The sequence below is a fragment of the Martes martes genome (genome assembly GCF_963455335.1).
Source record: "Martes martes genome assembly, chromosome: X".
Taxonomy (NCBI): domain Eukaryota; kingdom Metazoa; phylum Chordata; class Mammalia; order Carnivora; family Mustelidae; genus Martes; species Martes martes.
In genome coordinates this window covers 88,886,767-88,912,804 of record NC_137897.1, presented here as the reverse complement: position 1 = coordinate 88,912,804, position 26,038 = coordinate 88,886,767, and the positions used below count along the sequence as shown (strand labels likewise).

Genomic DNA, 26,038 nt, shown 5'->3' with positions numbered 1-26,038 from the left:
ACATTTTATTTATTTATTTATTTATTTATAAAAAGATTTTATTTATTCATTTGACAGAGAGAGATGCAGTGAGAGAGGGAACACAGCAGGGGGAGAGGCAGAGGGAGAAGCAGGGTTCCTGCCGAGCAGGGAGCCCAATGCAGGGCTTGATCCCAAGACCCTGAGATCATGACCTAAGCTGAAGACAAATTCTTAACGACTGAACCACCCAAGTGCCCCTCCAAGTTTCTTTTTTATTTGAGTATAGTTGATACACAGTGTTAAAAGTTTCAGGTATAAAGGGGCCCCTGGGTGGCTCAGTAGGTTAAACATCTGCACAGAGTCCTGGGATCAGCAGCCAGAGTTATCTTCTTTTTTTATTTTTTAAAGATTATTTATGTATTTATTTATTTGAGAATGATAGTGAGAGAAAACTGGAGTGGGGGTAGGTGTAGAGGAAGAAGCAGGCTCCCCTCTGAGCAGGGAGCCTGATGCAAGGCTTGATCCCAGGACCCTGGGACCATGACCTGAGCCGAAGGCAGATGCCCAACCCACTGAGCCACCCAGGCGCCCCCAGAGTTATCTTTAAAACAGAACTAATTGTATATACTTCCCTGATCAAACATCAGACCCTTCCAGTGGCTCCCTATCTCATTCAGAAGAAAATGTCAAACTAAACTAGCCTAGGAGGCACCACACAGACTGTCCCCTCTACCTCTTTGACTTTTCCTCCTTTCTTTCTTGCTTACTCTGCTCCAGCAGCACAGGCGTCCTAGCAGCCGCCCACCAGACATGGTCCCTCTTCATGGCCTTTGCACTTGCTATTCCGTCTGCCTGAAACACTCTCCACTTAGTCGTCTTCATGACTCTCTCCATCCTTTATTCAGGTTCTTCCTACAGAGGCTTTCCTCATCTTCCTTTCTAAAATAGCCTCTTTCCCTCACTTCACCCATCATTATCTAACATCTTACCCTGCTCTTTTTTAACGGCATTTATCATGACCTAATGTATTTCTGATTATTTATCTATGATCTATCTCCATTACTGGAAAGTCAATTCAATGAGAGCAGGAGTTTGTTCACTCATTGCTATAGCCCTGTGACCTAACACAAACTCAGTAGCTATTTGCTGAATTAGTAACCGACTGGCTGAATCAATGAATCACTAAATGGCAGTAACCTAGGGAGAAAGTAGGTCATGGTCTGAGGAAAGAAAGAAAACATTTCTTCAAAGATGTGCTGCCAATCTGAAATACCACTCACAAGATCATCTCAGGATTAGTGTAAAAGATCTAGCTACTCTCTTTTCAGGCAATATAGCCACTTTAAAGTCACATGTTAATATGCAGTGACTATGACCCATAAGATCTGTGGTTTTTTTCTAAATTAAATGTAAAGAATAATAGATGAGATTATTTTGAAACCCTGTTTAGTAGCCTGCTTAAGCATTTGAAAACCCATATGCCTGCGACTAATAGAGTGACAACTTGAGGAAATTAATATGTGTTGTTGATCTTTATTTTTCCTGAAAGTATGATGTGCCCTGGCTGTAAGGAATTTTCTGCCAGTTGTCTGGTCTCCAGCTGGAGCTTAACTTCCTAATTTTGTTAAGCCTCAATCTGAGGACACACATGTGTACACTCTGGTTTCCTGTTAATAGTTCATTAACAAGTTCATTATGTGGTTGTTCCTGTCTCAGCATTATCAAGAGACAAATTGGAAAAGATCATGATGTTATGGCAAAATTCTATATGATTCTTTCTCTGAATTCTTTTGATTGACGAACTGTTTATTTTATAATTCATTTATATTTGAAAGGGGATAAATGGGAGAGTTGTTTTGTAACTTATATTCTTGGAAAAAATTTACGTAGAAAAAACTTATATTTGGAGACTAACCTAGTCTGTATTAACGGATTTATAGAGAAAAGGCTTTTATTGCGTTTCATTAATTGTTTTCAAAGGATTCTAGTAAATTAAAATGTGTTTAACACTAAATAGCAATATGAATCAGAAAACTGATATTTAAAAAAATTTTTTTAAAAGATTTTATTTACTTATTTGTCAAAAAGAGAGAGAATGCAAACGGGGGGAGCAGCAGGCAGAGTGAGAAACAGGCTCCCCGATGAGCAGGGGGCCTGGCACGGGACTCGATCCCAGGACCCTGGGATCATGACCTGAGCTGAAGATAGATACTTAACTGATTGAGCCACCCAGGCATCCCAGAAAACTGATTGTTATAAAGGCTTATCAATGACCTTGATTAGATCATCTCTTCATTCAGGTCCTTGATTTTCTTGGCTATGAAAAGAGAGTGTTAGACTCGAGTTTTTAGATTTGTTTCAGCATTACCAGTTTCAGTTTCTGTGAACATACTTACTGATGTCTGGGAATAGGAATGTCAGTTATCATGATATGATTAATAAATATTAGCTTGATAATTGTCGAATCTGAATAATGGGTACATTTGATTTCATTTAGCTATTTCTACTTTTATGTAGGTTTGAATATTTTTATAAAATAGCAAATTTAGAAATATAATTGATTAATAAAATGTTTGATAGCAGATACTACATTCAAACTGGTCCTATGAAGTCTATTTTCTGCCTATGCTGTTTTCTTCCATTTTTCTCTGAAATATTTATGCAAAATAGCAGTCTTTATGAGCATTCCAGGGCAGGCAGTTTTCTTCAGTTTTTAAATAACTGTGCTAAGGGTTAGACCAGATTTAAAAAATTCCCCATGAACAGATTTTCAAGGTAAAGATATTCATTGATCAGGAAACTAGTAAAAGTTTTTACAAGTATGATATAATTTATATTAATTTGGCTCTCTCATAACACCTAATCTAGATTAGTTTAATTATCTGTAACTCATTCTTAAGCCAGGCTGATTTTTTTCCCTTGCCACCCTACACATTACCAGGCCGTTTGTGGAGGATAATATGGTAGACTACATTGTAGCTAAGAAAGTGTCTTTTCATGTTAAGCAATCCTGGGTTCAAATCCCTATTTCAGGGGCGCCTGGTGGCTCAGTCAGTTAAGCGTCTAACTTGGGTCCAGGCCATGATCTCCAGGTTCTGGGATAGAGCCCTGAGGTGAGCTTCCTGCTCAGCAAGGAGTCTGCTTCTCTCTCTCTCTCTCTCTCTCTCTCTCTCTCCCTCTGCCCCTCCCCACTACCCATTCTCTTTCTCTCTCAAATAAATAAAAAAAACTTTATATTAAAAAAAATCCCTATTTCAGCTATTTCCTAAATGTAACATCTTGAGAAAGTTTTTTTTTTTTTAATTTCTTCTTTTTTTGTTTGTTTTTTTACTTCTTTGAGCCTTGTAAAGTTGCTCCCGCCGGCGATGGTAAGAAAAGAGGCTACGAGGCAAATGGATCCGAGATGAACTTTATTGCAAGCACCCTCGGGCGAGGTTCCACGACTCACAGAAAGGGTGGGGGGGATAGTGAGTCGGGGAAGTCGCACTGGGAGGGAGTTGGTGGGGCATAGCCTTGTGCCCATTGGGTATGTGGTGATCAGAGGGTATGGGGCGAGGGTGGTCCGTGATGGGCAGTTCTCAATTTGGAAGCTCCTGGGTGGAGAGTTTCAGTCTCCTGACGGTGATGTGGAGGCCGCAGTGAGGGTGGTGGGAAAGTCCGCCATCTTGGAGAGGGTTGGTGGGAAGATCCGCCATTTTGGAGCCCCAGTTTCCCAGCCGGCCCATCATTCTGACCTCTTTGTATTTATATTGGTGTCAGGGGGCGTCGACTTTGCTCTGGCTGCTTCCTACTGGCAGTGGGACATCGTTGTAGAGGCCATTAGATGTGGGCAGGCGGGAATAGGGCTGTAGGAAGAGTTGGTTGACTGATACCCTGGTCATTTCCTGCAGGCAGGGAGTGATAGAGATTAACAGGAGGAGTACACAGAAGGGTCCTGCCAAAGGGAGGAGCCAGGTTACCCAGGCTTAGGGGTTTAAGCCCCAATTAGAGTCATCTTGATGCCTTGCTCGGATCCGGTCCCTGAGTTCCTTGACTTTGGAGGTGACTATGCCCGACTGGTTGACGAAGTAGCAGCACTCCTCGTTCAAGTAGAGGCACGTTCCCCCTTTCTTGGCAGTGAGGAGATCCAGGGCGCGTCGGTTTTGTAGGGTGACAGCGGCTAAGCTGGTGATTTGAGTCTGTAGGGCGGTGAGGGAGTCTGCTATTCGTTCCATGTCCTCATTGAGTGCCTGGGAGAGTTTATAATAGAAGTTAATGGAGGTTCCCAGCCCTGCCGCCCCAGTTGTTAGTCCTGCCCTTATTAAGAAGGGGAGGAAGGCAGCCCTCCTCTTCCAAGAGGTAGGGAACAGCTGAGATAAGAGTTGTTCATATTAATATATGCTGGTGGTTGGAGACAGGGATGAGAGTACAATCCAAGGAATCATTGGTGGTTAGGCAGCGATAGATCCCTTTTGGGCAGGGGAGAAAGATTCCCGAGGGGGTGCAGTAGGGGAGAGTGGAGATGTTGTGGGTGGTGTGAGGTGTGGAGGAGGTGAGGTTCAGGATCGGTATGGGAACACCAATGGGTCCGATGTGGACAGTCTTAGTGGAGGAACTGGGTATAGGCCAGGAGTTAGGAATCGGTATCCCGATGATGTTAATGAGGGAGGAAAAAGGAAAACAGATCCAGCAGTCTTGACCCCCGGAGACATTTTTCTAGAGGTTGTAGCTGGAATTTAGGAAGGTTAGGGTGAGTGGTTCGCTGGAGGGTGCCCCCGTAAGGAGTCAAGGTTGATCCCTTTATATTCGGGTTGTGCTTGTACCCGATTTAGAAGTTGTTGTACTTTCTTGAGGGAATTGTTGCAGGTGGCCTGGTTCTGGGAATCACCCCCCCATCAGAGAGTCCTATTTGGGCCAAATAGGTCCAGCAGACTTTTCCCGATTTGGGGTAATTAGTACGGGGGGGCAGGAGGTCTGAGAGAGTTCAGAGGTCCAAAAGGTCTTTCCCGGGGCATGGGTCAATGTGCAGAGGGTTGGTGTTTTTCCCTGGTAGCAGGACTTGGGCATAGAGGTATAGGCTGAAAAACAGCGTGAGGTAGCTGAGCCCCTCATGCAGTCACATGACTCCACCTGGATCTGGGGACTCAGGAGGAGTATGAGAAGGAGCCCTAACCAAGCGGAGTTTGGTGGGGCCCACCATCTGGGAGGCCGACTTACTGTCAGTGGGGGCCCGTTTAAGGTTGTTGATGTGCACCCACGGCTGGTAGCCCAGTAACTTTGCCGCAGTTGGGGTGGTGAGGATGACAGTGTGGGATCCTGTCCACCGTGTCTGTAAGGGACCGGGGTTGCGACTCCTGAGGAGAACCTGGTCACCCGGGAGTAGTTTCCGGGGAGGAGTCTCATCATCCTCGGGGTCCTTCGGGGCCGGGGTGACTGAGTCAGCATGAGCTCTCAGGAGGGCCTGAAGGAGAGTAAGGTACAGCAGATAAGAGAGGAGGGGTGGGGGGACAGCCGGGAGATTGTGGTCTATAAGGAAGGGACGACCGTAGAAGAGCTCGAATGGGCTCAATCCCGAGGGTGCACGGGGGGTCGCCTTAAGCCTGGTGAGGGCTAGGGGCAAGAGGGTAGGCCAAGAAAGACGGGTTTCCAGGGTAAGATTGGTGAGTTGGGCTTTAAGTAGGCCGTTGGCCTTTTCTACTTTACCCGATGACTGAGGATGGTAAGGGATGTGTAGTCTCCAGGAGATGTTGAGACTTTCAGCCACTTGCTGGGTTATGCTGGTTATGAAGGCGGGCCCATTGTCCAACTGGAGGGTTCGGGGCAGTCCAAAACGGGGAATGATGTGTTCAATAAGGACTGCAGTCACGACGTCCGCCATCTCGCGGGCCGTGGGATAGGCCTCTATCCAACTTGTGAACGTGTCAACCAGGGTTAGTAGGTAGCTGAGGGTTTTATGACAGGGCATGTGGGTGAAGTCCAGTTGCCAGTCTTCTCCCAGCTGGCGGCCCCGCAACTGGTGGTTAGGTCCTGGCCTGCGGATCCCACCTTGTGCATTGACAGCTGAACACACAGTACATGCCCTGTGAACGGTTTCAATGACTTGGACAGGGAAGGGTGATAGAAGAGGGGTTGTAAGAACTGAAACAATGCCTTGGGACTGATATGGAGCGACTGGTGAATTTCTGTGACCAAGGTGTGAGCCAGGTTTTCAGGTATGGCAATGCGGTTCTGGATGTGAATCTACCCTTTGTCCCCCAGTTTGCCCCCCCCAACTTTTGGAGTGCTAGCGTCTCCTCCTCAGTGTAACAAGGTTGGTGTGCAGTGTTGAAGACGAGTACAGGGGCAGGAGTGGTGCTAAGGGCCGTCTGCCTGTCCACCGTATCAGCCTTGTTGTTGCCTAGGGAGATCGGGTCAGGAGTAGTTTGGTGTCCCCGGCAGTGGACAATGGCGACCTCGGTGGGTAAGCGTAAGGCCTCGAGGAGCCTGGTGATGAGCAGCCCATTTATGATAAGGGTACCTTTGGTAGTCAGGAATCCCCTTTCTTGCCAAATAACCGAATGAGTGTGGGATATGAGGTAAGCATGTTTGGAATCAGTGTAAATAGTGACTCGCTGTCCCTTGGACACGTGGAGCGCCCGGGTTAGAGCTATCAGCTCCGCCTTCTAGGAGGTAGTCCCAAGAGGAAGGGGGGCTGCTTCAACAACCGCCTCCTTCAACAACGGCGTAGGTGGCGCGGCACAGGCCATCTGGGGTCAGAAGGGAGCTGCCATCCACAAACAGGATGCGGTCAGGGTTAGTCAGGGGTTGATCGGAGAGTCCAGGGTAAGAGGGGGTAAAGTCCTCCAGAAGTTGAAGGCAAGAGTGAGAAGGGTCAGGGGTAGGCGAGGGTGCAGGCAGTAAAGTCGCAGGGTTTAAGCAGGGGGAGACAGACAGAGATATCTGAGGGTTTTCAACGAATAGCAAATGAAACAACTGCACCCAGGAGGGAGTCAACTGGGCCAGAGACCGATGTCCAAGGAGGTCCGTGAGTTGGTGGGGGGAGTAGACTGTAAGAGGCTGTCCTAGGGTCAGTTTTAGGGCCTCCTTAGTGAGGGAGGCCGCGGCAGCCAGTGCCCTGAGACAGGGTTGCCAACCCCGGGTGGTGGGGTCTAACTGTTTGGACAGGTAGGCCACGGCCCTATACGTAGGCCTGGTGGGCTGGGCCAAAAGGCTGGTGGCTGACCCAGAACATTCATCCGTGAAGAGATGGAATGGTTTAGTAGGGTCCGGGAGGGCCAGAACTGGCCCCTTGATGAGGCAGTCTCGGAGCTTCAAAAATCCGTGCTGGATTGAGGTAAGATCAGTTAAGGGGCCCTGGGGGGTTTCCTTGGCCACTTGGTATAAAGGCCGGGCCAGGATAGAGAAGTTCGGAATCCAGTGTCTAAAAAACCCCACGAGTCCCAGGAAGGAGAGTATCTCATCTGCACTCTGGGGGGGTTGTGGTTCTCGGAGGAGGCGAATACGGTCCCCAGTAAGGGATTTAGAGGTAGGGGTCAGAGAGATCCCTAGATATGTGACTAATGGGGTACATAGCTGGGCCTTAGATGGGTTGACTCTACACCCCCTAGCTCCCAGGAAGTTTAGTAGGGTAGAGGTATCTTCCTGGGAGGTGAGGAGGGAAGGGCTACAGAGAAGCAGGACATCTACATACTGCAGCAGGGTACTGGTCTCCAGGAGGCATTCCTGGAGGTCGGCCGCCAGGGCCTGGCTGAAAATGTGGGGGCTGTCTCGAAACCCTTGTGGTAGAACCGTCCAGGTAAGTTGCCCAGAAACATGGGTGTCAGGGTCTTCCCAGGTAAAAGCGAACAGGAAATAGGAGTCAGGATGCAGGGGAATAGTAAAGAATGCATCCTTTAGGTCGAGTACAGTGAAATGAAAGGTGCCGGGAGGGATGTGAGACAGCAGGGTATAGGGGTTGGGGACGACGGGGTGGAGTGGGATGACGGCTTCATTAATGAGCCGTAGGTCCTGTACCAGCCGATAAGCCCCTGATGGCTTTCGTACAGGCAGGATGGGGGTACTGCTGAGGGAGTTGATAGGAATGAGAAGGCCCTGCTGCTTTAGACGGTCTATTATAGGTTTGAGACCCTGACGATGGATCAGGGAGATGGGGAACTGAGCCCTAAAAGGGTATGTGGAGCTATTCTTTAACCAGATATGAACAGGACTGTGGTGGGAGATGACGGTGGGTTTGGATGTGTCCCAAACTTGGGGATTAACGGCGGGTAGGTTTGTAGGGATGGGAGTTGGAGGAGAGGGGAGGAGTGGCAGTAGAAGACACTCCGAGGCTGAAGGAGAAGGAGAGAGGCAGATGGTGGCCCGCAGTTTTTGGAGGATATCTCTTCCCAAGAGAGGCACTGGGCAGGTGGGGATTATGAGGAATGAGTGAGAGAAAGGGAACCATCTAAGTAAGAGGTTGGGTCATCCTAGGGGAAGAGGAGGTACCGTCGATCCCCATCACCGTGACTGGTGAGGCATGGGTGGGTCCCGAGTAGGATGGCAGGCCTGAGTAGGTAGCCCCCGTGTCCAGCAGAAAGGAGATGGACTTACCCACTACCTGGAGCGTTACCCTGGGCTCGGCTTGGGTGAGGGGGGTATCCGAGTCTGGGCTCCGTCAGTCATCCTCTAGCCCGAGTAGCTAGAAAGCAGGACTTGCTGGTTCAGGGTTTCCCCCACATAGAGGCGCCGAAGATCCCCCGAGGCTAGGATAGTCTGACTTCCAGTGTCCCATCAGGTGACACTGAGGGCACTGCTTCATGGGTGCCTTTGGGTTAGGACATTGATGGGCCCAGTGCCCTCCGGCACCACATTTAAAGCATGCCACCAGAAGGGGTACGTCCGGTTGCCCCTCGTTGCTGATTCCTGGAACCAGCTGGCTGCAGGGCCGCCACCAGGGCCCGGGTTTGTAATTGGACCTTCTGCTGGAGTCTGGCTTGCTGTTTGAGTTCGGCTGCCTCCTCTCGGGAGTTAAAAACCTTAAAGGCCATTTTCACCAAGTCAGAGATGGGGGTCTGGGGGCCCTCCTCTACCTTTTAAAATTTCTTTCTGATGTCCGGCGCCGATTGGGAAATAAAGTGGGTCACCAGGACTGTGGCTCCCGCCGTGGAGACAGGGTCTAATCTGGTGTACTGTGTTAGAACCTCAGTCAACCAGTTAAGGAACAGGGTGGGGTTTTCGTCTGGGGCTTGGATAACCTCCCTGATCTTATCGTAGTTAACCGCTCTATTGGAGGCTGCCCTCATGCCGGCGATAAGGCATTGAACCATGCGGTCTTGCCACTGGCGGCCATCTTGGCCATTCTAATAGTCCCATCCGGGCTCTACAGCGGTGACGGCCTGAGCGCCTACCGGCATGGTGGCGTCCATGAGATGGACTTGATCGGCATGTTCTCAGGTGGCGGCCTGGGTGCGTTCCCTCTCCTCGGTGGTGAAGGTAGTGGTCTGAACCACGTGTCAGTCATGCCAGGTAAGATCATAGGCTTGGGCCAGGTATTGGAACTCTTTTATGAAATTGTCCAGGTTGGCCGAGAAGGAACCCAGGCGTTTCTCAATTTGGGAGAGGTCCTGTAGGGAGAAGGGTGCATGCACTCGAACGACCCCTTTGGCTCCAGGCACCTCCCTTAAGGGGCAGATTAAGCTGGACGGAGGATCTCGGGAGCGCGTCCGGGCCGAAATGGGGGAGGATGGGAAGTCTGACAGACACTCGGCCCGTGCTGGGGGTGGGGGCTCGACCTCGGAAAAGACTGTTGGGGCCTGCGGGGGTGCTGAGGTCGCCGATTCCCCGGAGGGCTCAGGGGGCGATGGAGGTTGAGGAGGGGGCTGATAAGGAGGAGGAGGGGGTAAGGTGGGAGCTCGAGGTGGGGGTACAGACAGGTCTTCGGGCGGTTCAGAAAGAGAGGACTGCGGTAGGGGATATGCGCAGAGTTGGGGGAGGGGCGCGAGCAAGGAGGACTTGAGAGATCAAACACCGGGAGCACAAGGATGGCCGAGACCGTAGGGTCCAGAAAGCTTGGACATAGGGAATTTCGGACCATTTGCCCTGACGCCTGCATAGATTGTCGAGATCTGTGAGCACCTGATAGTCAAATGTGCCCTCGGGAGGCCGTTGCGATTGGTTGTCTAATTTGTATTGAGGCCAGGCAACGGTACAATAATGTATAAGGCGTCGCCTTAAGTCCTGGTCTAACTCCAATGTACAGAGGTTGGCCAGAAGGCAGCCCAGGGGCGTTTTGGAGTCGAATTTGGATTGGAAGGCTCCCATGGTCCCCTTCACCGACCGACTCAGATTACGGAGGAGAGTGTCCCCTCATTCGTGCACTGGGTCACCGGAGGGACAGCAGTTCCCACGGAATGAGGAGGTCTCCCGATTCCTTGGGACTGGCGGGGCCACCAGGTGGCCGGAGGTCTGCTCAGGAGTGGCCGCGGCTAGGACAGGGCGACCTGGAAGTGGATCAGGGGCCGGGGAACACTCACCACAACAGGTTCTGAAGTAAGCCTTCTCGAGGTGGGCAGTGGGAGGTTGCGGTCCGCAGGTGAGGAGGGAGCCTCTGTGCCGGGCAAGGGCTCAACCTCTCTCCCGGGTGCCGGCACCAAATGTAAAGTTGCTCCCGCCGGCGATGGTAAGAAAAGAGGCTACGAGGCAAATGGATCCGAGAGATGAACTTTATTGCAAGCACCCTCGGGTGAGGTTCCGTGACTCACAGAAAGGGGGGGTGGATAGTGAGTCGGGGAAGTCGCACTGGGAGGGAGTTGGTGGGGGTCTTTTATTGGGTTGAGGTAGGGCATAGCCTTGTGCCCAATGGGTATGTGGTGATCAGAGGGTATGGGGCGAGGGTGGTCCGTGATGGGCAGTTCTCAATTTGGAAGCTCCTGGGTGGAGAGTTTCAGTCTCCTGACGGTGATGTGGAGGCCGCAGTGAGGGTGGCGGGAAAGTCCGCCATCTTGGAGAGGGTTGGTGGGAAGATCCGCCATTTTGGAGCCCCAGTTTCCCAGCCGGCCCATCAAGCCTCAGTTATCTTTTCTGTAAAATGGGAATGTCAATGGTAGTATATACATCATAGGATCATTATGACAACTAAAGACCGTGGGTAATCATTAAACATACAGCCTGACAAGTTTCAACCAACAATGTCAGCCTATTCTGTCATTATTTTTTGTTCATTTACTTATTTGCACTATTAGAATAAAAGTTATATGTGGAGGAATTTTTTTTTTAAAGGAAATATGGCTGTTTTGGTTACCTTCACTAGAAGCATTCAATACATATTTACTGAACATATGCTATATTCTAGGAACCAGTTGTATAGAGACAAGTAAAGCACACTTCCTGCTCTTAAGGAAATCACCTACTAAGGAGAGACCCCGATATATGAGAGCTTAGAGTCAGGGCCAAACTTAAAGGAGTGACAGAGTAGGCAATGATTAGTCTGCTGAGATTCAAAGGGAAGTAGAAATGAACCAAAACCCAAACCAAAAACCTCTGGCCTGTGACTAGGTCTGAAATATCATTAAGATATTTTTCCTTTGGACTTTATACATTCTTTGATTTTGGGGTTCCAGGTACAAGTGACTTTGGGAAGAATAACACATTAAGTAATATCACTTGCACTTTAATGAAAATGTATTTCTATATTATTTAGGGTACAAGGTAAGTTGCCATAATCAAGAGACCTCAAAATATTACGGCTCGAGTAACAGACCAAAGGTGAGCAGGCAGCACTGCGGCAGGCCATCCATGGCCCAGAATCCTTCTACCCTGTTGCTTTGCCATTTCCTAGTGTGTTGATTTTGTGGTCAGATATGGTCCTTACTGTCATGTCTGTAGAATAGCCTACTGGTTGAGTGAGGGGAGAGAAGGAAGAGGACAAGAGATTTTCTTGTCAAAACATGATCCAAAGGTTGCACATATCACTGTGTTTGCATATCATCCTCTAAATTTCTGTCATATCTTCATATTAAACTGCAAAGCAGTTCTGGAAAATACAGTCTTTGATTGGGAGGCTGTGTACCCAGCTAAAGTTCATGAGTTTCAGTTACCAAAAGAAAGAAGGGGAGAATAGATACTGAGAAAAAATTAGCAGTCTCTACCACAGTGTATCAGACAAATTTATCTTGATAAGCTTCCTAAAAGACCTAGGCCTTTCCAAATAGGTGGCTATTTGATGCATAAAGAAACAGTTATAAAGAAGGTTGACTTGTCAAGGATGTTTTCTGACATCAAGCAATTATCCAGGCTCAGATTCTCTGACCCCAACTGGGTATCCTATCATTCAGTTCAATTCTGACATTATACGTGTAGTTATATTACACATGCTATAGTACATTATACATGTAATGAACAAATACCCCACAGGATAAGGGCCCAGTCCCTCAAAGACTATCCACGCTTCAGATGCCAACTGAAAGTCATGGTACTTCTGACTAATCAGTAATAAATTCGGGAGTTCCCATGACCCTTCTCAGGTTTGATAACTCACTAGAACAACTCAGGAACATACTTTACTTACTCTTACATGTTTATTATAGAGGATACAACTCCAAATGGAAAAGATGCTTAGGGCAAGGGGCGTGTGTGTGTGTGTGTGTGTGTGTGTAGGGGTGATGAATCTTGAGGAGTTTCCATTTTCTTTCCAGGCATGTCACCTTCCTAGTACCGCAATGTGTTCACCAATGCGAAAGCTCCGTGAACATGGCTGTTAGGCATTTTTATGGACGCTTCTTTACTATGGCATGGACCTGGATGTCAGGTCCACCTAGATTTTATTTCTCTTGAATCTTTTAAAGATTTTATTTATTTATTTGGGAGAGAGGGCAAAAGAGTACAAGCAGGGGGAGCAGCAGAGGGAGAGGAAGAAGCAGGCTCCCCACTGAGCAGGGAGCCTGATGAGGGACTCAATCTCATCATGACCTGAGCCAGAGGCAGACGCCTCACCATTTGAGCCACCCAGGCACCCTCTCTTGAATTTTTGACTTCTGGAAAGTGACTTAACCTATTGGAACTTGAATGATATCCATTTGTTAAACTGAAATAGTATCTACTTAGCTATGTCAGGGAGATAAATGGATAAAATAAAGTAATACCTATGTTCCTGCTAGAGAGGTCAGGGATAACACTTGTCTACCTTAGGTCCATTCCAGCTGATTAAATCATTTCCCATTGGTGATTGAAATCAACTTCCAGTTCCTCTCCCCTCCCAGGAGGTCGGCGGTGTGGGCGGTTGGGGGTGGGGCTCATAGTTCTTACCTTCTAATCACATGGTGGCTTCCTCTGGCAACTGACCCCCATCCTGAAGCTATCTAGGAGCTCACCAATAGTCACCTCAGCGTAAGCTCAGGTATGGTTGAAAGGGACTCATTATGAATAACAAAAGACACTTCTGTCACTCAGGAATTTCTAAGGGTTTTAGGAGCTCTGTGCCAGAAACTGGAGACAAAGACCAAATATATTTTTTTACCGTACCACAATTTGACATCAGGAGCAAGAGTGACCCCCCAAACCATTTCTGCCTGAAGATATCCCTCTCATCACAAAGCAGATCGAATGAGTTGTTCTCTTCTCTGAGCTCCTTAGCTGACAAAGATTCGGTAGATTGTGTCAGAGTATGCTGTTTTCTTATCACACTGTACTATAATTATTCAGTAGCTTCTAGCTTTCATAGCTCTAACTAGAATTGACCTACATGAGGTTGTCTTAAGCTCCCCTTTGAACCCCCAGCATGGAGCACAGTGCTTGACACATTGCTGCTCTGGAAATGGTTGAATGAATGTGAGTGAATAGAAAGCGGAGTCTGGCACTGCTGACCCCTGTGGTCTGTGGGTCTGTGTTTAAGCCTGTTTGGTGTTAATCTGGGGACTGGATCACACTGTTACTGTTTGTATTTTTCAGCTCATGTGGGTTTCCCGAGAATCTCAGCTCTGGTATTCTGCTGTTGAATCTATGGTAGTCTGGAGGGAAATTCAAGACTCATAAATTAGTTGGTTTCAGAATAAAAAGACTGGAATTCAGGGAAAGCAGGCTGTCTAGATGCCTTTTGTCTCACAGTTTGTTCTTTGTAAAACACTGCTTTTCTGTGCAATATGCCAAGCCTACCAAGTAATCTTCAGGTCAGTTTTCCAGAGGTGTCATGTGAAAAGAAAAGCTCTCTGGACATTATAAGTTTGACATTTGCCTGAAAGTTTAAAAACTGTTCTCAGATCCAGGAATTTTGTTAAGAGATGTGTGTGTGTGTGTGTGTGTGTGTATGTGTACACAGAAACTAAAGAGTCAGTGGTTATTTTATTTTTTTAATATTTATTTATTTATTTATTTATTTTTGCTTATTTAGTGTCTTTTAAACTTACAAAGGAAATAACACTTTGGGGCACTAAATACTGACTTTGCTGATTACTTAATTTGAGCAGCAGTTCAGGAATACCCATTTCCTGTTTTGATGGTCTACAGAATAGGAGTTCTGTAGCTTTACACAGCAAAAGAGATACCAAGATCCTTGCTAGTCAACTAGTTCAGCAGCTGAGTTATCAGAGAGAATTCTAGCAATAGTGTGACTGTGCAGGGAAAGCACTGGGGTAGGTGTCATGCCCACCTAGATTTTATTGAATTACTCTTGAATTTTTGACTTCTGGAAAGTAACAACCTATTGAGACTTGAGTGATATCCATTTGTAAAACTACATAGTATCTACTTAGCTATCCCAGGGGGATAGTGGATAAAATGAAGTACTACACTTGATCTTAGCCAAAAGGCCAAGAAGCGATAAAATGAAGTACTATGTTCCCGCTAAAAAGGCCAGGGATGGTACTTGGGTACCCTTTGTCTGTCCTAGTTTCACTTCATGGTGTCAGGCTAGGAAGTCTTAGTTCTTACACAGCTCTGGCCCAGTGAGAGCCATTCTCTTTTACCAGGTAGAAGTCTGGAAGTAGCCTAGTGTGTGCTTTGCTTCTAGAATTGATTTGGGCCCCTGGGAAATTATGTAAGCATCAGGCTTTAGACTTTGTTTCTTACCCCACCATCTGCTGTTGGGTGTTTAATTGGACTTTGGCTCCCTTATGAAAGCTCAGTTCTGTGTGTCTCTGATGAAAGGAGGGCCCAGGCCTAAATCTTCTTGCCTACTTTCTGCTGGCCCCCTTCCAGAACTGAATGTTGATTGCTTGCAGAATTTCTTGTATTATCTTGCTCAATTCTCCCAGAAATGTGACTTGATCCCCACTATCTTGAAGAACTTCCCCACCCTGAGGCTTTGATGCACCTCTTCATTTCATCCCTGTGGGGTGACACTGACCCTGCCCTGCATCAAATGTTGGTTTATAGTCTCTTGATTTTGGACTAACTTCCAGCTAGGGAGGGACTGTTCCAATTAGTCTTATCTAACCTCCTTTCTCTGCACCAATCAGGTTTACTTCCAAATTCTCTTTATTAGGAGTTGCAACATGTCATGTATCTAGGGCAGAGTAATGAATGCTAAGGTACAAGCACACAATTATCATTGGCAACTTCTATTGATATCAGTAGAAAGCCATCAAATAGGACTTGTAGTATATTAAAATAAGTTCTTTTTTTTTTTTTTAAGATTATTTATTTGAGAGAGAGAGAGAAAGAGGGAGAGAAAGTATGGCAAAGAGAGGTAGGGGCAGAGGGTGAGGGAGAGCGACAAGTAGATTACTCACTGAGCACAGAGCTTGACACAGGGCTCGATCTCATGACCCTGAAATTATGACCTGAGCTGACACCAAGAGTCAGATGCCTAAACGACTGAGCCACCCAGATGCCTCGGATTGTCTTTTTAATTTCTTTCTCTTCACACCATGAAACAAAGATTTGCCTATGTTTTCATGATTATGCTATAAAATCAAGATAGAAGTTCATATTTAATGAAATTTAACATCTGACGCACGGTACATTATTGCTTTCAACTGTATTTTATTTTATTTTTTAAAAAATTTCCCAACTGTATTTTATTACCTATATTTAGCTTATCGTTTGCAAGCCATGAATAAATGCACTGTATCATTCCAAGATATGATTATACTTGCATTTCTTTGAATGTACCTTTCCATTAAAACTATAAAGTGTAGTGTAATGAAATGTTTGCAAGGGTCAGGAGATTTGGGGAAAACAGGAAGCTTGAAGAAAACTTCATGGAGAGTTTTTTTAATGGAAGAATATAAATAAACAGTTAATTGAAGTTGCAATCACAGGAAAAGGAAAGAAGATTTTGAATCTTGGTCGTTTTCTTACCATCATGTCAGCAAATTTTTTTTTTTAAAGATTTTATTTATTTATTTGACAGAGAGAGAGATCACAGGTGAGCAGAGAGGCAGGCAGAGAGAGAGGGGAAAGCAGGCTCCCTGCTGAACAGAGAGCCTGATGCGGGGCTCCACCCCAGGACTCTGAGATCATGACTTGAGCTGAAGGCAGAGGCTTAACCCACTGAGCCACCCAGGCGCCCCCAAGTCAGCAAATTCTGATTGTGATATTCCTCATGTAGGTCTGATAAGTGATTTTTGAAAAAATGATTGTGAAATAGACAAATTAGCTGACATCTGTAATCTTCCCACCTCCCAGTTTCAATTTAGGGTGAAGCATCAACTATGCAGTGAATAAAAAAGAAAAAAAAATCGTAGAGTAAAAGATAAAGTTAGTGATAGAGAGAAGACTCTACCCACGGTCTTCTCTTCATTCAGATTCCTTGCCTTTTATTTGTTCACATATTTATTGTAAAATGTATCTTTGGTATCTGAGAGAGTTTATCAAGTGTGAACCTGTGTTCTGAACCAAGGAAGACACTTTTTAACCAGTGGAAATTAGGTGATATTATATGGATTGGATTCAATCTCAATTTACTTGTATTTTGGAATAAGTACTTGACATACTTTAGAAAAGCATCCAAAGTGTTCCATCTTCTTATGGCTTTGCATGGTTCCTGGACATGGCAATTACTTTGGAGACTTAAAGGTTGAGGGGCAATTTGGTGACAATCTAAGTTTCTTTATTTACTTTTACCTGGACTGAAATAAAATCTTGTTTGGTTATATGAAGATATATTCGATGAACTTTCAGTGGAGGAAAAAAACATATACATGACAATGAATTTTAATTACAGCACCAAAGATTTTAGAAATCAGAAACTTAGGACATCATTGAGTTCCAACTGCTAATTTTACATATAAGAAACTGACCACCTTTTTGGTGAAATGCAGAGGCAATCTTTACTTGGAATTGAAGGTTAAACTAGATGACTTCTGAGGTTCCATTTAATATTTTACTTTTTTGAAACTGAGTCCTAAAGAATTTAAGGGAAGTGTCCAAGGTCACCTACACCTAGCTGATTGTGGGAGGGACACCCTAGAGTAGAACCTAGGTTTCCAGATTCCTTGTCCATTTATGACTCTTTTTCATACTTAAGGTATTTGAAACTCAAAACAGTGAAGTACTTTGGATTGTACACTCTGAGGAAACAGCATAGATCTGGCAATCACATACTTACCTTTGGATTATCTTTTAATTCCCAATGTGGTGAGTCACATAGTAAAATAACATTGGCATACTGAAATGCCATATCAGGAACTAATTAAAAGGGAAAGAAAATCACTCAGATGAACTTCGTGATTTCCTCTGAAACTTTTGACAAATGTAACCTTGAATGCTGACCTGTTTTGAATGCAAATTTTCTCATGACAGTACATTCAGTGGATAAACCAGAGCTCCTCCTACATAAAGTCTTCATTTCTTAGGTCATTTAAAATCCATTAAGCTAAGAAGCTGTTCATTGAGACAGATTTCAGTGGTATTTCAGAAGAATTTGAATATAACTGGACATATTATTCACTCACAGTAAGTCTGAAACTGAAGTTTCTGAGAGGGAGTGTGGGGATGAAAGGTAACTTAGAGATAATTTTTAAAAATTTTAATAAAAAATGGGCTCAGAAATCTTTTTATAGCAAAATTGTTTGAAATGATATATATTCATTTGAGAAAATACTGCTTTTTTGCATGCAGCTAATTAATCAATATGAATAACACTATTGCTTAATTTCTAGTTGTTCTTTTATTGGCCTTTATTTCCTATAAAAAAATCGTACCTCTTACAAGCAAAACTGGTCTTTTGGAAATGGTAAGGATAATTGCATTTTAGAATTCAGTTTTCTGAAATTATTTTCTGTGTGATTTTTCCCCCTATAAATGCGAATTCTCTACTTTGCTGCAACTTTTCTCTATTTTGCTCAGAAATAACCATAGATCTCCTCTAAAATGAATGACTTAATGTATTTTATATGATGTTTGATTTTATTTATGGAACATGCATGTCTTCTGTATGTGATGATTTCATTTATTTGTGTAGTATGGTTAAACACATACATAGTAGAGTTATTAAAATAAAAATTCCAATTTTCACTGTTTTTGTTCTGAAATGAACTAACATACATTTGATGCTCATTTTCTTCTGAAAACAAAAACAAAAACAAAAACAAAAACATAGTTAACACTTAAATCTGACCATCACTTTTACACATTGTACTCACTTTGGATATTTCCAGATTCATTTTCTTTGTTTAACATGTAAGAGAGTATATGAAACCATGACATGAATACAGGGGATTTAGCAGCTGGTTTTTTAGGTTTTTTTTGTCCTAAGATTTTATTTATTTGACAGACAGAGATCACAAGTAGGTAGCGAGGCAGGCAGAAAGAGAGAGGGGGAAGCAGGCTCCCTGCTGAGCAGAGAGCTCTCTATGTGGGGCTTGATTCCAGAACCCTTGGGATTATGACCTGAGCTGAAGGCAGAGGCTTTAACCCACTGAGCCACCCAGGCACCCCTAGCAGCTGTTTTTTGATACAAATTTTATTAAAGTATGAAATGTTTTAGAGGGTTTAAGACTTAAGTAAATTGCATAGAATTATTATTTTTTAAAGATTTTGTTTATTTATTTGACAGAGACAGTGAGAGAGGGAACAGAAGCAGGGGGAGTGGGAGAGAGAGAAGCAGGCTCCCGCTGAGCAGGGAGCCCCATGTGGGGCTCAATCCCAGGACCCTGGGATCATGACCTGAGTGGAAGGCAGGTGCTTACCGACTGAGCCACCCAGGCACCTCCTATTATTATTATTTTGAGCAGAGAATAATAAAGTAAGGACTAAGTGGTCTTCATCTTAGTTTCTTTATCTGTACATGTTAGTTTCTTTAACTGTAAAATGAGCCAAATGTCCTGATGAGGACTCATTTTGTGAAAGCCAATAGAAACGTTAAAAATGGGGGCACCTGAGTGGCTCAGTCTGTTAAGCGGCCAGCTCTTGATTTCAGCTCAGGTCATGATCTTGGGTCCTGCAAGCCCTGCATAGGTCTCCGTGCTCAGCAGGGAGTCTGCTTCTCTTCTCTCTCTCCCTCTTCCTCTGCCCCTCCTCCCACTCACATACTCTCTGTCTCTCAAATAAATAAATAAATCTTTTGTTTTTTTTTTAAAGATTTTATTTATTTGACAGACAAAGATCACAAGTAGGCAGAGAAGCAGTCAGAGAGAGGGGGAAGCAGTCAGGGAGAGGGGGAAGCAGGCTCCCTGTCGAGCAGAGAGCCCGATGCGGGGCTTGATCCCAGGACTGTGAGATCATGACCTGAGCCGAAGGCAGAGGCCCAATTCACTGAGCCACCCAGGCCCCCCCCCCTTTTTTTTAAGAACTGTTAAAAACTATTATTTAAATGGTAGGATTAAACAAAAGGAGTAGGGGTGGAGAGGGTTGCTTATTCGTTTTGATGTATTTTTCTGGGTGTCTTTGAGGAATTAACAGGGGGTGACTGTTGCATGTGGAAGAAGTGGAAGGCAAGTAAGAACAATTAGCGCCCACTATGTTGCAGACATTTACATGCACTATCTCATTTAATCATTTCCTAAACCCTATGATGGCAAATATTGTTGCCTTCATTTTATAGATAAGAAAATTGAGGCATAGAGAGCTGAAATGTCTTGCCCAGATCTCTGTGGCTGCAGTAGCCATGCTGTTTCCATCATTCCATGCTGCTTCTAGTCTAGGGTCACACTGAAGCAACGCTGAGAAGATAAGCTGTTTGGAATTTATTTCTTTCATTCTCGCTGTGTAATCAAGACTTATGCTGGGTAGATGGATAATGTCCAGGATCATAGAGTATGACCAATCACACTACAGGTGCCTGCCTGGGATGATTTAGGAGATGGCTGACAGGTGTCTGCCCACAAATGTTCTCTTCATTGACCTGTCTCAGTCCCTTTGCCTAAGATTTTACCATGGAAGTCACTACTTTGGATATGGAAGTGTTTTGTTTGTTCTGTTTTTCTTTGCCAGTGGGGATATTGGGGGGACTTTCAAATGCACATATCCCTAGGAAGGTTCATAGATTAAGTCTTTTATCACATAATACCTTAGCAGGGAGCATGGAATAGAAGAAATAACTCATGTTTTGGAGCCAGAGAAACTGGCAATTGAATTCTGATTCCACCACATCCTAGCTGTTTAACTTGCATATGATACTGCATCTTTCAGAGCTCTCATTTTCTTCTTGAGTAAAACAGAGATAGGAGTTCCTGTGCACAGTCAGTTAAGTGTCCAGCTCTTAGTTGTGCCTCAGGTTGTGATCTCATAGGTTGTGAGATTGAGCCCCGTGTTAGGCTCCATGCTAGGCATGGAGCCTGCTTAAGACTCTCTCTCCCTCTCCCTCAGCTCCACCAACCCTACCCCCGTTCTCTCTCTCTAACATAAATAAATACATCTTTAAAAAAAATAGAGATAATAATGCATATGCATAGGCCCTTATTATAGTAATCAATATGTTGAACATCTGGTATGGGTTGCTGTGATAGAGTGGGAAGAGCACTGGAATGGAATTCAGGAGACTTGGTGTTCTGCCATATTTGTTTCATTTATTCAGGTAAGTATTGAGTATCTACTATGTGTCTTGCACTGTGCTAGGCACTGAGGGTCCAACATAAACCATTTGAAGTTCTTGCTTCCTTATATCTTAAATTCTAGCTTGTTGCTAACCTAACTATATCCATATTCTGGTCATGCAGAACAGTATTAATATTCTTCACATTTTAGGGATTGGAAACTAAGGGTTACATTTTTTTTTTTAAAGATTTTATTTATTTATTTGACAGACAGAGATCACAAGCAGGGAGAGAGGCAGGCAGAGAGAGAGAGAGGAGGAGGCAGGCTCCCTGCTGAGCAGAGAGCCCGATGCGGGGGCTCGATCCTAGGACCCTGGGATCATACCTGAGCCGAAGGCAGAGGCTTAACCCACTGAGCCACCCAGGCGCCCCTAAGGGTTACATTTTGAGCAAAATACATATAGTGGTGAGCAAAATGAATATGATCCCTGACCTCACCGAGTGTATAGTCTAATGGAGTAGAAGTTAATTTGATAATCCCACAAATTAGTATAAGATTAAAACCATTACAAGTCTTTAAAGGAAACACAGTGCTCATAAAGCACATAACAAGGGCCTCATTTCAGCTTCTCTCAGCAAGTGACATCTGAGCTGAAATCTGAGGACTGAACAGGTGTTAGGCAGGTTATCCTTCTACATGTCTTTGCTCAGAGGCTTCTGGATTCTCCTCAGTTCTTTTACTCCCTCCTCGGTGGCTATTGCAAACTTTCTCCTCTGCGTTTGAGCCTTCTACTCAGCTACCACATATTTATTCTTGGGAGGTAAGCTTTTCTCCCATTTCACACAGAAAACAAATGCCATCAGGTGTGCCTGAACCTCTTATCCACCAACCTCACTGTCTTTTATAAACACATCAATTTTTGTCTTCATCCATGCTTTTGTCTTGTCTCAGAGCCCTCTGTCAGTCCAAGTTCAATTTTTCCACTTTTGTTTTAGATTACATGCTGGCCTCTTGCTTTTTCAGGGATTTCTTTACGTAATTATTCTCTTTCTCTTCTGTCTTTTAGTCTCTTCCTCTTTCTCAGCAAAGAAAAAAAAAGAGACTTTTTTTTTTTTTTAAGATTTTTATTTATTAGAGAGAGAGAGAGGAAACACAAGAAGCGGGCATAGGAGAGGGAGAAACAGGTTTCCTGCTAAGCAGAGAGCCCTCTGTAGGGCTCTGTCCCAGGACCCTGGGATCGTGACCTGAGCCAAAGGCAGACGCTTAATGACCGAGCCACCCAGGCACCCCAAGATACCTTTTCTTTCTTCTTCTTCTTTTTTTTTTTTTTTTTCAAGATTTTATTTATTTATTTGACAGAGAAACAGAGAGACAGTGAAAGAAGGAACACAAGCAGGGGGAATGGGAGAGGGAGAAGCTGGCCTTCCACTGAGCAGGGAGCCTAATGCGGGGCTCCATCCCAGGAACACTGGGATCATGACCTGAGTGAAAGGCTGATGCCCAACGACTGAGCCACCCAGGCGCCCCAAGATACCTTTTTTTTTTTTTTAGTATTTTATTTATTTGACAGAGAGAAATCACAAGTAGGCGGAGAGACAGGCAGAGAGAGAGGAGGAAGCAGGCTCCTTGCTGAGCAGAGAGCCCGATGCGGGGCTCAATCCCAGGACCCTGAGATCATGACCTGAGCCGAAGGCAAAGGCTTTAACCTACTGAGCCACCCAGGCGCCCCCCAAGATACCTTTTCTTAACCTTTCTCTGTACAACCAAGACCAGCACAATCCATACAACTAAACTTCAGTAAAAAGTGGTCCATACATGTAACTACCTTTATCAAAGTCACTACTTATTTCCTTTTTTTTTTCCTAAAAGATTTTATTCGTTTGAGAGAGAGATAGCAAGAGAGAGAGAGCATGAGTAGGGAGGAGGGAGAGGGAGTGGGAGAAGCAGACTCCCTGCTGAGTAGGGATCAAGACCCCAAGACCTTGAGATCATGACCTAAGACAAAGGCAGATGCTTAACCCATTCAGCCACCCAGGGATTCCTTACTTATTTCCAAGTACAACAGAACCATTGCAGTTTTGTCTTACCTTCCCCCATGCCATCCCTGTTGGCATCTGAGGTTTTAATACCTTTTCCTTGAAATCTTCTACTTCAGTAGTTTTCCTCAGTACTGTTTCCTGTCAATACCAGTTATTACCATCAGTATTAAGTCAGAGTCTTTTAACGTGGCTCAGAAAGCATGCCTAAGTACATCTTACACTGCAACCAAATCAAAACACTAGTAGATGTTTGAAGTCATTAAGCTTTCTCACTTCTCTGCTTTTGCCTAATCAGTTTCCATTGAGGAGGAATCCTTCCCTCATATTCCCTGTCCCTGCAAAAACGTACTCCTTATATATGAGATAGTTTAGGTACTACTTCCTCTAAGGATTCTTACTTGACCACTTTCATCTCCCCAGACCAGTTTAGGTACCCGTCCTCTGTGCTTCTAAGTGCTTGTCTCTGTCTTAGAATTTACCACACCTTATTATAACTGAAGGGAGTATGAAGTTAGTCTGCAACTTGGGTATCCAAGAAATTTCGCATTTTAATATGTTCTTTAAGCTACCCTGTATTCAGCGTTCTGCCAAGAAAGTAAGATATGCAATTTCAGTTAATACTTGATCCTCCTACCAGGTTATGCAAATATTCTGAGGCCTTAGGCAACACCAAAATACTAGAGAGGCCCTTTTGGTCACTGATCTTTACTTTTCTGTCAATTCTCTGATATAGTCTCTGAGATACTATTTTGTCTCAACCAAGGATGGTCCTTTCAGGTTTGCCCCTTTATAAACCGCTACCATTGAATGCTGAGCTGTTCTCTCTGCCAGACCCTTGACTTCTCTTTTTCTAAAGTATTTGTTCTTTCCGGGGTGCCTGGGTGTCTCAGATGGTTAAGCTTCTGCCTTTGGCTCAGGTTATGATCCCAGGGTCCTGGATCAAGCCCCACATCAGGCTCCTTGAGGAGGGAGCCTGCTTCTCCCTCTGCCTGCCTTGCCTACTGCTCTCCCTGCTTGTGCTCTCTCACTATCTCTGTCAAATAAATAAATAAAGTCTTTAAAAAGAAAAAGTATTTGTTCCTTTCCCTCCTGAGTACCCTAAAAGGAATTTCATTTGCCTTCTTAAGACTTGCATTGGCACTCCTAAGCATAATCTCTCCTATGAGCTTGATTTTTGGCAATACAAAAGCTAGGAAGGTAAGTCTGTGTGCACAACTTCTGCTTTTAGTCTTGGCAACAGGGGAGGAGGAAACCCCTTGGGTGAGGTAAAGAAAATAAAAAAAAAGACTGGTTATCTTCTTGAAAAGAGAGGGAGAAGAAAAAAAGCTTTGAGCAAAATACAAATAATTATCTCAAAATATGTTGCCGTATACTTGTCTGTTTATGAGTCTCTTCCCTTCATTAAATTGCAAGTGCCTTTTAATGTGTTGTGGAATTTCATTTCCTAATATTTCAATAGAGAGTGCAGACATGATTCACAGTTTAGTCTGGGAGAAGGTGTACTCAGAAAGCATAGAGAGGGAAGTGTTGCTACCTGAGCTAAATCTCAGTGACTAGGAGTAATCCATGACTAGGCTAGATAAAACAATATTAGTCTCGGGAGACCTCTATAGACAAAAGTTTAGAGATAAAATAAGACCCTACTTTTTAAGATCTACATGTAGGAAATGAGACTGAAAGTGCTGGTAAGGTCCAGGTAATGAAAAGTATTGACTGCCATGCCAGAGTTTATACTTCATTTTATGAGGCAATACAGCATAGAGGTTAGGGCACCAATTTGGGAATGACACTTGCCTGGCTCTGAATCTGGCCCCATCACTTACCAGCTATGAGACCCTGCAATAATCTTCTAGTGTTTCTGTGCCTCAGTTTCCTTATTGGTAAAATGTGATGACATCAGTACCTGTCTCATAACGCTGTGATGAGGATTAAGTGAATTAATATAGGAAAACGTTTTCAGAAGCGTTGGCACAATATGAGCACAATTGAATTATGAGCTATTATTATAAATTATTCTGTAGGGCAATGTGAAGTTAGTGAAGGAGTTTGAATGGACATATTTGTGTTTTGAAAAGGTCACACTGACTACAGCATGAGTGACGTGAATCTGTCCTGTTAGAAGATGGAAATGCATCAGGAGGTTATTGCAGTGGATCAGTGAAGAGATGTTAAGGGCTAAGATTAGGGTCGTGTCAGTGAAGATGAAGTGATTATGGATGGACCTCTAAGGTATTTAGAGAATGGAATCTTTATATTGTGTGTATGTGTGTGTATGAAACGGTGATTGAAGGTAAATGAGAAGAAGGAATCTAGGATGACTCCTATGTTTCTATTTTAGGGCACTGCTTGAGAAGTCACACTACTGTTTGGTACTGGAAATAGAGGAAAGGAAAGTGATGATAAGTTACATTAATATTTTGAGTATTCATAGTTCCCATGTGTATTCATGTTCTTTGAAACAGAGAAAACTGTTTCAAAACTGTTACATTGTCTATCAGTTTTGAAATCACGTATGGAAGGATTATCTGGATATTTTAAGGTCATCTGCATAAGTGGAATTTATCACCGTTCTAGGGAAGATAAGCTTGTTCTAGGGAAGATATACATGCTGTTCTTTGACAAGTACTGGTTTGTTATTTGCATAGCTCAAAAATATTATTGAGAAGAATCCTTTGGTGACTCATGTTGTAGAAGTATCAAGGTACCATAACAGAGCTCTGGTAAATTTATTTTGGATCAGGAGTCTGTCAGCTTTCCAAAATAAGAGGACCTTTGGAGATAACTAGTTTAAAGCCTTAAAACCATATCAGTGCATTCATTTATTAACCAAAAACTTATTGCCTACTAGGTAATAGGCATTATGCTGATGTAAAAGCAGAAGCAGTTCTTACTCTCATGGGCCTTATGATTAACCATAAGAGATGATTTTTTCAGCCAGATGGAGCAACATGTACACAAGCCCTGTGGTGAGAGCGCAGAGCACAAAATAGGAGAGGGAGAGTGTATAAGAAATGTCTATAGAATTAGTCAGATGCCACAATGTTTAGGACCTTGAAGATCAAGTGTCCCAAGATAAAGAGGAAGCCATGGAGAATTTTTAACAGGGCAGTTGTATAATCAGATTTGCTCTTGGAGAACAGAAGACAGGTACCCTGACTGTAGAAATTACA

The 26,038-nt window shown here is 44.3% G+C and overlaps 1 protein-coding gene across 2 annotated transcripts in view; it reads left to right on the top strand.

The window, feature by feature from the left end:
* Positions 1–26,038, top strand: part of IL13RA2 (interleukin 13 receptor subunit alpha 2) — a 77,497-nt gene that overhangs the window by 13,037 nt on the left and 38,422 nt on the right. Inside the window, exon 1 of one of the 2 annotated variants that reach the window (XM_080795896.1) lies at positions 17,723–17,808. The exons of the other annotated variant lie outside the window; for it this stretch is intronic. The gene's annotated coding sequence lies outside the window, so the exon portion shown is untranslated. Of the gene's footprint in view, positions 1–17,722; positions 17,809–26,038 lie in introns of those variants that run through there. 2 annotated transcript variants of the gene reach the window in all.